The sequence below is a fragment of the Protopterus annectens genome, chromosome 5.part0 (genome assembly GCF_019279795.1).
Source record: "Protopterus annectens isolate FY-2018-M chromosome 5.part0, PAN1.0, whole genome shotgun sequence".
Taxonomy (NCBI): domain Eukaryota; kingdom Metazoa; phylum Chordata; order Ceratodontiformes; family Protopteridae; genus Protopterus; species Protopterus annectens.
This window is the reverse complement of record NC_056735.1, coordinates 1,460,158,963-1,460,170,974: the sequence shown is the minus strand read 5'-3', so window position 1 is coordinate 1,460,170,974 and position 12,012 is coordinate 1,460,158,963. Positions and strand designations below refer to the sequence as shown.

Below are 12,012 nucleotides of genomic sequence, written 5' to 3'. Positions count from 1 at the left end.
AAATCATCATTATGGATCAGTTACCACCTCAGAAAGCAAACAAACATGCATACATATATAAATAAATAAATAACTAAAGCAATTTTAATCAGAAACACAAACTACGGTAGAAGATGCAACAGTACTAAAACCAGTCATTATGGGTTATTATCTGCAAATATTATCTGAACTAAGCTAACAAGGGGGAAACTCAGAACAAAATATATTTCAAATAATACATCTATGATCACAATATCGCAATAAATATTAGTTCCAAGCCCTGCTGTGAGGGTTCCTGGTGCAGAATCTGCTCAACTGGTGGTTCTCGGGGGAGGCAAAGAGGTCCACCTCCGGTGTCTCCCACCTTTGGATTAGAAGGTTGAAGGTGTTGGGCTCCAATTTCCACTCGTGTGGGTCTAGGAAATTTCCGCTTAAGTCATCTGCCAGTGAATTTTGTTTGCCTGGCAGGAAATGAGCTTATAGATGCACTTGGTTGCTCAAGGCTGTGTTCCACAGGGCCATGGCTAACCTACAGAGTGGTTAGGAATAGGTTCCCCCTGCTTGTTTATGGGTCTATATTAGAACATCGAAAGTTTAATGGTTTGAATCACTAAAGGTTGACCTTTAATGATCGAACCATTAAAATTTTGAATGTTCACAAAAAAATAAATAAATAAATAAATAAAATCTAAAGAGTGTAGGCAGGGGGGCAAACCCACCTGCACCCCCCCCCCACACCCTCTGCTACTTAAATATACCAACTCCGAGACCGCACTACATTGAAGTAAATGGAAATCTCCCCTTACGGAGATTTCCGTTTACCCATTCGATGTAATGCACTTTCGCTATTCTCGTGTCAACAATATCGGACAGGTAACCCTTATTTATGTACCACATAACTGTGGTGCTGTCTGTTTTTATCAGCAGCTGTCTTGGAGGGATTAGGTATTTGAAGGCTGTCAGAGCATTCTGTACAGCTAGCATCTCTTTTAGATTGATGTGCAGGGGAATTTGGCTTGGGCTCCAGTGGCCCTAAATGTATCTGCCTGCCATATGCGCCCCCCCATGCATAGTCTGATGCATCTGTTGTCAGGGTTTGGGCGGTGAGGGGTTGAGTGAAAGGCAGTCCCTTGTTGTGGTTGCATGCTTCTGCCCACCAAAGGAACTCTGCCCTTAGACAAGGTATGATTGGGATGGCTGTTTCCAGGTCCTGAGAATGTTGGCACCAAAGGCGTTTTAAGTACCACTGATGTTTCCTCATATGCAGTCTTGCATATGGAATTAGCAGAATGCATGAGGCCATGAACCCTAGGACTTGCAGTATTTTCCTTGCAGATAGCAGGGTTCTGGTGCCCATTTGAGTAGTTGGTCAGATAGACCTGTTTTTCTGGAGTGAGAAATGCCATCTGGGAAGTTGTGTCCAAGCTTGCTCCCAGGAATACAATCTTTTGACTGGGAATCAGTTGTGATTTCTTTTCGTTGATGGTGTACCTCAATGAAGTGAGAAGGCTTTTTACAAATGTCAGGTGCTGAAGTAGCAATTCCTGACTGTCCGTCTGAATCAGGCAATCGGCCAAGTATGGGAAAATTTGTATATTTCTCTGCCTGCAATATGAAATGGCTGGAGCCAGGCACTTTGTGAATACTCTGGGCACAGTAGATAAGCCAAAGGGAAGTGCAGAGAACTGACAGTGCATAGAGCCTGCTCTGAAGCATAGATATTTCCTGCATGACTCCCTTATGGAGATGTGCAGATAAGATTATTTTAAGTCTAGAGTGACTAACCAGGCATCCTTGGCTAGCATACAGAGAAGCTGTTGCAGTGTAAGCATCCTGAATTTTGGGACCACCAGAAAGGTGTTGAGAATTGATAGATCCAGGATTGGGCTCCAAGAGCCCTCTTTTCTGGGAACCAGGAAAAGTCTGGAGTAGAAATCCTGCCCCCTTTGTTCTACTGGAACAGGTTAAATAGCTCTGATATTAAGCAGGGAAAGTACTTGCTTTTGAGCCTCTGCCCACTGGTTTGGAGGAAGGTGTGGAAACCCGCTTGGGGTTGGCAGTGAATGGAAGTAGAATCTGTACCCCTGGGATACAATGTTTAGGACCCATCGGTCCTGAGTAATGGACATCCAGTTTTTTGCATGAAGGGCAAGTTTTCCTCCTAGGGGCAAATTGAAAAGTCATTGTGAGCTTTATCCATAAGGGGGTGGCTTACCACTCCCTGTTTTTGAGGTGGGAGCACTCCATTGTTTAGATCTCTGCATACACTGAGACTGTAGTTTGGGTGGCCTGTTTCCTCTGGGTTTGGACTGAGAAGGCCTGGAAGGGGCTGGAAATTACCAGTTTTTTGAAGGCCAATGCCTACTGAATCTAGATGGCTGCACTTGTAAGAATTCTTTAACAGTTTGCATAGATTTAGCTTTTTCTTCCATCTTTTTAAGAACCTCTTCTGCTTTGGTGCCAAACAAACAGTCCTTATTTAAAGGAGCATCTAGTAATTTTGATTTGACATGATCTCGCAATGTTTGTTCCTTCAGCCAAGCATGTCTTCTCAGTACAGACCCAGTGACTGCAGTCCTGCAAGATGCTTCTAGGGCATCAAAGCCACACTGCAAAGTATGTTTACTAACTTGGTTTGCAAAATGCATTAACTCGTGTAAATCTCTATTTTCTGCACAATCTGGAAATAACCCCATTTTTTGTTTAATTAGTTCCATAATATGTTGCTGGTACTTCAACATATGAAACTGGCAATTCAATGCCCTGATGGCAAGAGTTGCAGAGGTATATACCTTCTTACCCCATCTGTCTAGAGCTCTGGAATCCCTGTCTGAAGGGGTAGGGTTTTTTGGCTGTAGTAGCCGTAATACCCTTAGGTTCCTGGGAAATGGGTCTCTGGATCCGCAGTAGGATTCTTGAAGATACATTTGTGAGAATCAGGTACTCTGTAGTACCTGTCAGGTTTTCTAGGGGCTGGGAGTAAAGTGTCTGGAGTAAGACTGGATTCCATGAAGACATCATCTACAACATCCAGGACAGGGGGTATAGCTAGAGGCCTGTGCTGAGGCAACTCTAAAAATTCTCCGAGTCTCTTTTTGGACTGAGGGTAGTCCTGGCATTCCCAGCGAAAATGCTCTCTTAAAGTATGCAAGGTTTCACCAAAAGAAAATTCCTCTGGAGGGGAGGCACAGGGAATGGATTCCTCTGCACCTGAATCCTCACAGGCTGATAAGGGCATGTCCTGATAATCAGAAGGGTCAGAGTCATTGGACTCCTGGTCTGAAGAATCAGAACATAACTCAATTCTTTGTCTCTTAGCAGGGGAAGGCTGGCTTCCCCTAATTAGGGTAATAAGGTCTTCAGCCATTCTAAGCGTTTGGGAGCTTGAGCATGCGCTTGGGTCTTCAGTTTTCTAGCCGTAGTGCATACTCTGGGCCTAAGAAACTCGGTAGTTTTAGCTAAAAACGAAGTTGTCGGTTTAATTCGAATATCAGTAGGTCGGAAAACACCCTCAGAAGCTGGTGCCTGCACAGCAGCTCCAGACCCAACCAAGGTAGAGACATCTGCAAGTTCCATAGTCGAAGAAGCATCTTGCGGCATACCGGACTCCGAATGGGTCTCAGCAGAGGCCTGCAAATCTACAGATGCAGGCATTAGGGGCTGCAAAGGCTCCTCATTGAGTACCGGCGGACTGGCGACTAGCTTTATGGAAGTGTCGTCAGCAGTTTTAGACCTATGCGGTCTGTCTCTGTTTTTATCTTTATGTTTTTTCGGAATATCGGTAGTCGGATGGCTTATCGAAGCCATTTCAGAATACAGAGAACGAGAGTGAAAGAATTTAGCAACAAAGACAGCCCGACGACGAAAGGTTCGGGCGTTAAACAAGGCACAAAACTGACAGCGAGGGATGTCGTGGTCTGGGCCTAAACAAGTGACGCAGCAAGAATGAAAATCTCTGTGGGGTATTTGATTTCCACAGGCAAGACAATTGGTTAGAGCAAGAAAAAAGGATCCCTAACGGGGTCCTTAGCTTTAGAAGACTTCAGGTTTGAAACCCGAAAAATGAAAATTTCAGGTAGCGGCCGACCGGCACTTGCGAACTGCTTCTGCTTCGGGCTCTTCGGCAAGAAAGACTGATGTAATAGCATCGGCTGCCTGTTTTATACCCCTGACAACCTGATGTCATGGAAGAAGCGACAGCATCCGACGGAGAAATCCCAAGACTCTGGTATTCGGGCCAACTGAGGGCTACCTGCAGGTAGACAACCCAAGTTTGATGACAGCAACAGTGAACCACGAAGAAAATCTTCTGTTCCCTAGATACCACAAGCTTTTTTTTTTCCAAGATAGTAAAAATACCCAGTGCAGCCATTTTACCTGAAGTATATTGATGTCACCTTCACATTGGTATGTCTTTTCTTACACTGAATCATATAAATTTGGAATGTTCTTACAATTAACTCTTGAGTAATTCACATAGTCATTAGAACTGCACTGTTACAGCTATGAGCAGTGTAACATTGTAAAAACTCAATGTGTGTCACCATGAAGTGCTTCTAATTTTGAAGACACTTAACCTACCTAATATAGGTTCCCATATGGGCTTTAAACATCGGGAAGGTCACCTATGAACTGATAGCCTGGTCAGTGGTCAGTCAAAGGCACCATTCACTTATATCCTCTTTCACTTGTGTTCTGTCATAGCTACAACAGGTGAGTGATGTCTCTATCTGACATCAACGTGTTGGCTGGCATATCTAGTAAATAATTCCCATTTGACAGCAGATTGTGTTTATACGTCTGTGCGACAATAAGACATGTAAAACATGATTTCATAAACTAAGAAAGTTGGTGAATATGCCAAAAACTGTGATGTGCCTGATGAATAACTCGAGTGACTGTTAAACCCATGTAAAACATATTCTTGTTGTTGTTTTTACATAAAATGCATTATCCGATATAACTGCTTACCATCCAGAATTATGGAAAAAACATTACTTAATTGTGCTGTTTCACAGAACAATGTAGTTTAAGTTTGCTGGTTATCAGCTTGACCGATAGCTATACTAGATGGAGAGGATGCATTTTGTTTTCATGATGACTTTTGGTTATTCTGACCATAAGAGGCAGTGTATGGAACTTTGGGTCAACTTTTCATATTCTGCAAAGTTGTGAGTATAACCAATGACTGATTAGACTTGTTTGCATGTTTACTATGTTGAATCTAATTACTTCATTATGAATATAAAACAAGGATGCTTATTTCTCAAACAACTGATTATGAGTATGATGAGGCACCGATACCATTACCTGAGTGGATTTTTCATTTGCACTTTGGACTCTAATAACTCTGAATGCATTAAGTACAAACATATACATTACATGTGTTCTATTATGGAAAGTGTAGTGAAATGCATTGTATGTTTTATAATTTACAGGTAAACTAATGGCCAGATTCCATAAAGTTCACGGAAGCTATTTGTGGACAGCACAGCACTCTGAAGAAAGACTTCAGCACACCTGCTGCAGATGCGATTCCAGAAGTCACACTGAAGGAAGACTGAGTACTCAGCATAGGATAATTAGGTATTCCTCACACGCCAGTGTGATTCCAAAACATATCATGCGCACGAAACACGGATCAAATGTGACAAACAGCCATGCCGACTCCGTTTGTAAAATTCTTGGAGTATACTGTTCGGATGTCAAGGAATTCAAGTGAATACTATGGATTACGGTAAAATCCATAGAAAAATAGAAAAAAAAACCCATATAAAAATGCAACCTGCTGTTAATATACTGCAACAGGCAGCAGTAATGCGAGCCATAAATAAGGTTGCGTCTATGCATCCTAGAAGGCAGCAAGCTAGACTCAGAACAAGACTACAATTAAACCAGTTGTCAGATCAGCAAATAATCAACAGATACTGACTAGACAGACGACTGGTGCAGGCTGTCTGCAACATCTGTGCCCCACACATGTCTGTGCAGACCCTGTGAGGAAACCCCATCCCCCTTGAAACCAAAGTGTATCTCAGCCTGGGTACTCTGACATCTGGGACATTCCAGAGACACATGGGGGATGCTGTGGGACTATCACAGATGGCATCCAGTTGTATACTGGCAAAATTCATTGAAGCAATGTGCAACAGGGTGGATGAGTACACACTCTTTCCACCCACCCCCATGGAGGGGAGAAGTGTAATGCACCAGTTCTATAATATAACAAACCTACCCATGTACTCAGTGCAATAGACTGCACACACATACCTGTCAAGACACCAGTACATCCAGAAGCAGACCAATACATAAACAGAAAGGGATAGCCATCCATTTACTGCCAATTTGTGTGCGTAGCAGATGGCAGCATAACAAACATCATGGCAACACACCCTGGAAGTGTCCATAATGATGTTATTTGAAGAGAAAGTGGGCTGAGGGCTCCATTCCAGCAAGGTGAAATGCCCGAGGGACTGCTACTGTGTAAGTATAGGTGCACAGCTAGGATGCAAGTTAAGGATACCCCTCTCAACAACATCCATTATGACTAAAAGTGTTTTTATTCCCAACAGGTGACTGTGGTTATCTACTTATTTATTTATTTATTTATTTTATTTAACATTTGTTGAATAGGAAAGTCTGACTAGGACAGAGCCTATTTTCAGGAGAGGCCTGGGGAGAAACGCTCCAGATGCATGTCTTCGGAAATGTGGGAGGAAACTGGAGTACTCGGGAGGAAACCCACGTGAATGCAGGGAGGACATGCATACTCGACACAGAAGGCATCCCAGCCGAGAACCGAAGCTGAGAACCTTTTGCTGTGAGGCGACAACATTAATCACTGCATCACTGTGCCGCCCCACTTGAGCTGTGGCTAATGACTTTGTACCATGAATCATCAAACCCTGCACATGATGCCTACAATAGGGCACACACAACAACCAGAAGCACAGCAGAGAATGTGTCTGGTGTAGTGAAAGTTCAGTTCAGATATCTGGACACATCTGGGGGTGCACTGCCAAACAAATCTGAGAAGACAGCACAGATAACAACAGTGTGTGCCATGCTGCACAACATGCTACCAGAGCAAATGGTGGTCTTCCAGCTGCAGGTGTAGATGAATTACCCCAAGAACTTCAAATATCTGAAGAAGACATCCACCAGGTTTCGTAGGAGGAGCAGAAGGACATAGGGGACAGACGTCACAGGTGCAGCAATGTAGAGTGCTGCTACAAGTGGAGATCCAGGCAACACAGCAGTGTCTGACCAAAATATTTAAGTTATGACAAGCCACATGTACAAGAGTACACAAATTGAACATTGATGTTCAGGTGTCTCCCCAACACAGCAACACATATCGTGTCTGACAACAGGTACCCACTAGAAGTACACACTGAACATCATACATAAAATAATTATAACATATCCTGCCAAGAACAGTCTAGGGCAATCTCTCTGTTGTCTCACACCATGGTCCACCCTTGCCCTGATTTCTCCATAACAGAGATGGATGCGGGTACAACACCATGTTGAGATGAAGGAGCATGACTGTAAGTTGAAGGCCTTGTGACTGGCAAGACCTCAGCAGATGGGCCAGCAGTTGCACTCTGTACAGGTTGGACCACAGACAATGGTTCTTGATAGCCAACGGTGTTTCTGCAGACAGGTGGCCTGCATCTCACTGGTTGCAATCTGCTGAGCACAGTCATGGAATGCAGAATCCTGTTGGTAGTACAACACTGCTGAAGTACAGTAAAGGCCAGGGTTTCCACTGACCATTCCACACCTAGCAGACTCTCACTCTGAGCTGCCAATGCAGCCATAATCTCACAGTGTTTGGGCTCTTGTCCTTCATGCATGACACATAGTTGGTGCCCCATACAATCTGTGGCATGTCTGAATGATGCCATTGTTGTGACTGCTCATTTGCCTGCAGCAGGATGTAGACACCATCTGACACCTGGACATGTACAACATCTGTTTGTCTATGTCTACCATGATGCTCTGTTCTGGTCATTGTATGGAACTGCCAGCCGCAGTGCTCTCAGTTGTGGTGTGTTGGTCAGCGTCTCACCATGTTCAACATCCACTGTGGCAGCATCCTCTGAATGGCTAGACAAGTGGAAGTCCACATCTGAGGCTACATCTGCTGCAACATCACTGTCAGCCTTATGGATAGACTCTCCAAACGACTCAAGGTCTTTCTGTGACAGGTGCCATAATACCATGCTGAGACACATCATGAACAATATCATTATCGCTGGATGGGCTGCTAGATGATACAGATTGTTGATGTGCTACAAGATACAAAGACACAGATCAGGCCAATGTGCCTACATCATATGATGGATATCATCAAAGACATATGGTATACACATCTTACTGCACTGTTACAAATAATGGCTTCACTTGCAGTCTACTGTATGTATGCTCCACGGAATGTACATAAAATAGGTATATAACCAGTTTATATGGCTAACATACATGACATATGTAATGCATAAAAAATCAACAACCCCCCCCCACACACACACACACACACCTTGCAAACACTTATGCGAAGATAGTGGTGTTGAACTTTGATGAACTTCAACTAGTGTAGGGAAGGAAAAAACAGTATCACTGATCACATCATTTACAACATTAACCAGGTGAACACAGTTAAAACATACAGAATATGTGACATACATATACCACTCATATGAGCACTTGAGGATGCTGATGCAGACTGACCTAGGAATGGTAAGCAGGACACAGTATTAATGAAGGTCAACTACAGGACTGACAGCACGGAAAGGTATGAAATATGTAATAGGATACCACTGACAGACTCCTGCGGTGGGAAAGTAAAGAGAAACACAGGACAGTCATGTATACTGACAGCATCACATATACAACACAGTAATACTGGCTGCAAATACTCATGTGAGGAACATTGCAATTGTACATCAGATCGGCCTGTATTGACAAATATTGACATAAATGTCAGGTATCAAGTGTGCTACACATTGTTGGAAGCTATGTCAATGTTGCTATAATATACCTGGTCTGTCTGCACTTGTAAATGCATGGCTTGCCCCTCCACTGGATGTACCTGTAGTGTACAATAGTAGGGAAACAACAATATAATAGTAAACGGCAGTGCCATAAAATGAAATGGAGGCACTAGCAAGGTACTGTTAACAGTAACAGTACAAAGACACTCACCTGCCTATCCCTGGTGTAGGCCCGAAGTAGACGGACCTGTGAATAATAATGCAAACAGCATTACAAACGTTGTTTAGACTGCTCTGTCTGTAAATCAAATGTACCAATACATGTAATTACACTTATGTTCATCATCCTCACTCTGTGTGTAAGTGTGCTCATGGCTCAATTCTGCTGCTGTAAATCAGAAATAGCAATAAATGAATATTCATTCTACAGTAATATGCAATGACTGCCACAATACACATACATGTAATGGAAATAAATGCATACATGTTCGTCCTGGAACTCCAGCTTCAAGCCCACCACAGGGATGTGTTACTCCCCTTATGCTGTATGCAGTGAGGCTGAAATACTGTGATGTTATTGGGGGGGTCAGAGGTGGTCCACCACTGGTGGCATCCCTCAATCTCTCTTAACATGTCACTCAGTTGATTGTACGAAGAATCATGTCAGAGCAGTGTCATTTACAGGCCTCATGGGATTGGTTGTGGCCTCCAGCTGCTGATCATGTTTGTGAGGTCCATCCAGGTTTCATTTCTCCAAACAGTACCATCTGAATGGCCTAGGAGTGTCCTTCCAGGAGAGCATCAATGATGATGTCATTTTCCTGGAGGTATAAGTTGTCACTCCTAGGACAGTTGGCCAACTGAAAGACATTGATATGCACATGATTATGTTTAAGCCCAATTATGGATTTAATTCTGTGAAAAGCATATGTCAGCATAAACATTACGTATTCCAGTGCATTGAAAGTGTCTGCATAACACTGTGTACACTGAATACTAATGTGACATAATACAAGTAACATCAGTGCCTTCATACATAACTTGGTAAAATTAACATAACATAATAGCATTGTGATTAGAACTCCTGATATCACATATACCTTGAATGGAGGTCTAAAGACAACAGCTTTATGCCACATGAGTCAGGTTGCATGTCACACTCAAATGCTACAATAAATAATCTGTCTGGAGAAAGTACAGAATGTGTGAGTAAACCTCAGGATCTGTAACCAGGCTACAGACAGCATGGATCCTTAGGGCCTACTTCACGATGTCGAATGCCGACAATATCGAAGCTGATATTGTCGGCACCACAACATTGAAAGTGCAGAACATCGTGCAGGTAAACGGAAATCTCTGTAGGGGGAGGTTTCCGTTTACCTCAATGTAGTGTGGTCTCGGAGTTGGAATATTTAAGTAGGGGGGGTGGGGGACAGGGTGGGGCTTGCCTCCCTGCCTATGCTAGTTAGTTTTTATTTTTGTTTGCTTTTTGTTTTTTAAGCGTTATTCAATGTTTTACTACATCGATCACTAGAGTTCGACTTTTAGTGATTCGATGTAGTAAGATTTCGATAACGTGATATAGACATGGATCCTTAGTATACTGAGTCATTATTGATAATACTTTTGTTAGGAATCTGTGAGCTTTACGGAATTCGGCCCTAAGAGAGTAATAACAATATTCAGTCTTTAGTGGGTGACAGCAGAAGAAATAGTCCACGTCTGTTAAAGTGGTGCACTTGTGGCATTTCAGGCTGTTGATTCTGATATTGGATTATGTTTCTCACCCATTCTGTTACAGTAAGATATTTTGAAACACGAAAAAAATCCTCTGTACTGCTGGAAAGCATAGAATTCTTTTAATTTCAATAAAAACTTTACAAACAGTAAGATATTTTATTACATTCTGAACACTGTTTCTATTACTTTTATCAGGAGTTACATAAGTATGCCAAAAACAGCATCCATCAGTCTTGCATAATAATAGGACTTTGGAGTTTTCTACAGCCAGGTGCTTGCATCTGATTACATTTGTGGATGCTGACCAATATGATTCCCTAGTTATTGGAATGGGATTTTTGCATGCAGCCATCCAGTCTCTTTGTTTAGTGAGGCACTTTTTAACCATGACGTAGAAAATGGAAGGTTATGCCCGTAATGATGTTTAAGGTAACACAGGCTCATAGTTAGGTATTAGGCTATTGGCCCTAGGGCCTATATAAGCCTAGCCAAACGGTACCCTGGCTTTTGCCACCCAAGAAAATTATTTTCCTGTGCCCCTGTCAAGCAGAGCCACAGAAGTGATCCCCGGGGTGAATTTCCTATCCCCCATCCAATCATCAAGATTTTTCTTGAAGAGTGCTAATGAGAAGCTTTGTTTGATATAGATAGGTAGTTTGTTCCAGAGTACGGGAAGTCTCTGGGACAGGAATCTATCCCTATAGCATGTTCTGTTTATTGTGGTAACAAGGTTTAGGTCCCTAGAGCGTGTAGCTCGGAGGTATTGGGATTTATTTAAGTGGAGCATGTCCATGCAGCTCTGCATTTGACACAGATTTGTATTTTAGGCAGAGATTGCCCCTGAGTAGGCGATATGCAATAGAGTAAAGCTGGAGTTTTTTGAGATGGTCTGCATAGGGCATCTGTTTGAGGCCAGTAATCCTCTTTGTGAGGTATTTCTGTGGCCTTTCCAGTTGTTGTAGATGTCTTGTGAGGTACATAACAAAAGGGACGTTGTACTCTACAATGGGTCTAATGAGTGATTTGTCGAGGGGAACAATGGCCTCTTTTTTCCTGGATGAGAAACCTTTTGTGATGAGGTGTGCCATATACAAGGATTTCCTGACTACTGTGGCGATGTGATTATCAAAGGAGAGACTACTGTCCACCTGTGTCCCAAGGTCTCTTATCACACTTTCAGTGTTAAGTAGACTTCCGCCTATGTGATAATTCATGGGTACAGAGTTTTTACCAAAAGGGATGACAATGCACTTTTTGGCATTGAGCTTGAGGCCATGGCTTTGACACCAGGAATCTG

The 12,012-nt window shown here is 42.8% G+C and overlaps 1 protein-coding gene across 12 annotated transcripts in view; it reads right to left on the bottom strand.

Annotated features, from left to right (window-relative positions):
• Positions 1-12,012, bottom strand: part of P2RY6 (pyrimidinergic receptor P2Y6) — a 576,187-nt gene that overhangs the window by 34,778 nt on the left and 529,397 nt on the right. The window contains exon 6 of one of the 12 annotated variants that reach the window (XM_044071280.1): positions 9,187-9,222. The exons of 10 other annotated variants lie outside the window; for them this stretch is intronic. The gene's annotated coding sequence lies outside the window, so the exon portion shown is untranslated. Of the gene's footprint in view, positions 1-8,712; positions 8,737-9,186; positions 9,223-12,012 lie in introns of those variants that run through there. One more of the 12 variants, XM_044071287.1, reaches the window with a different exon arrangement.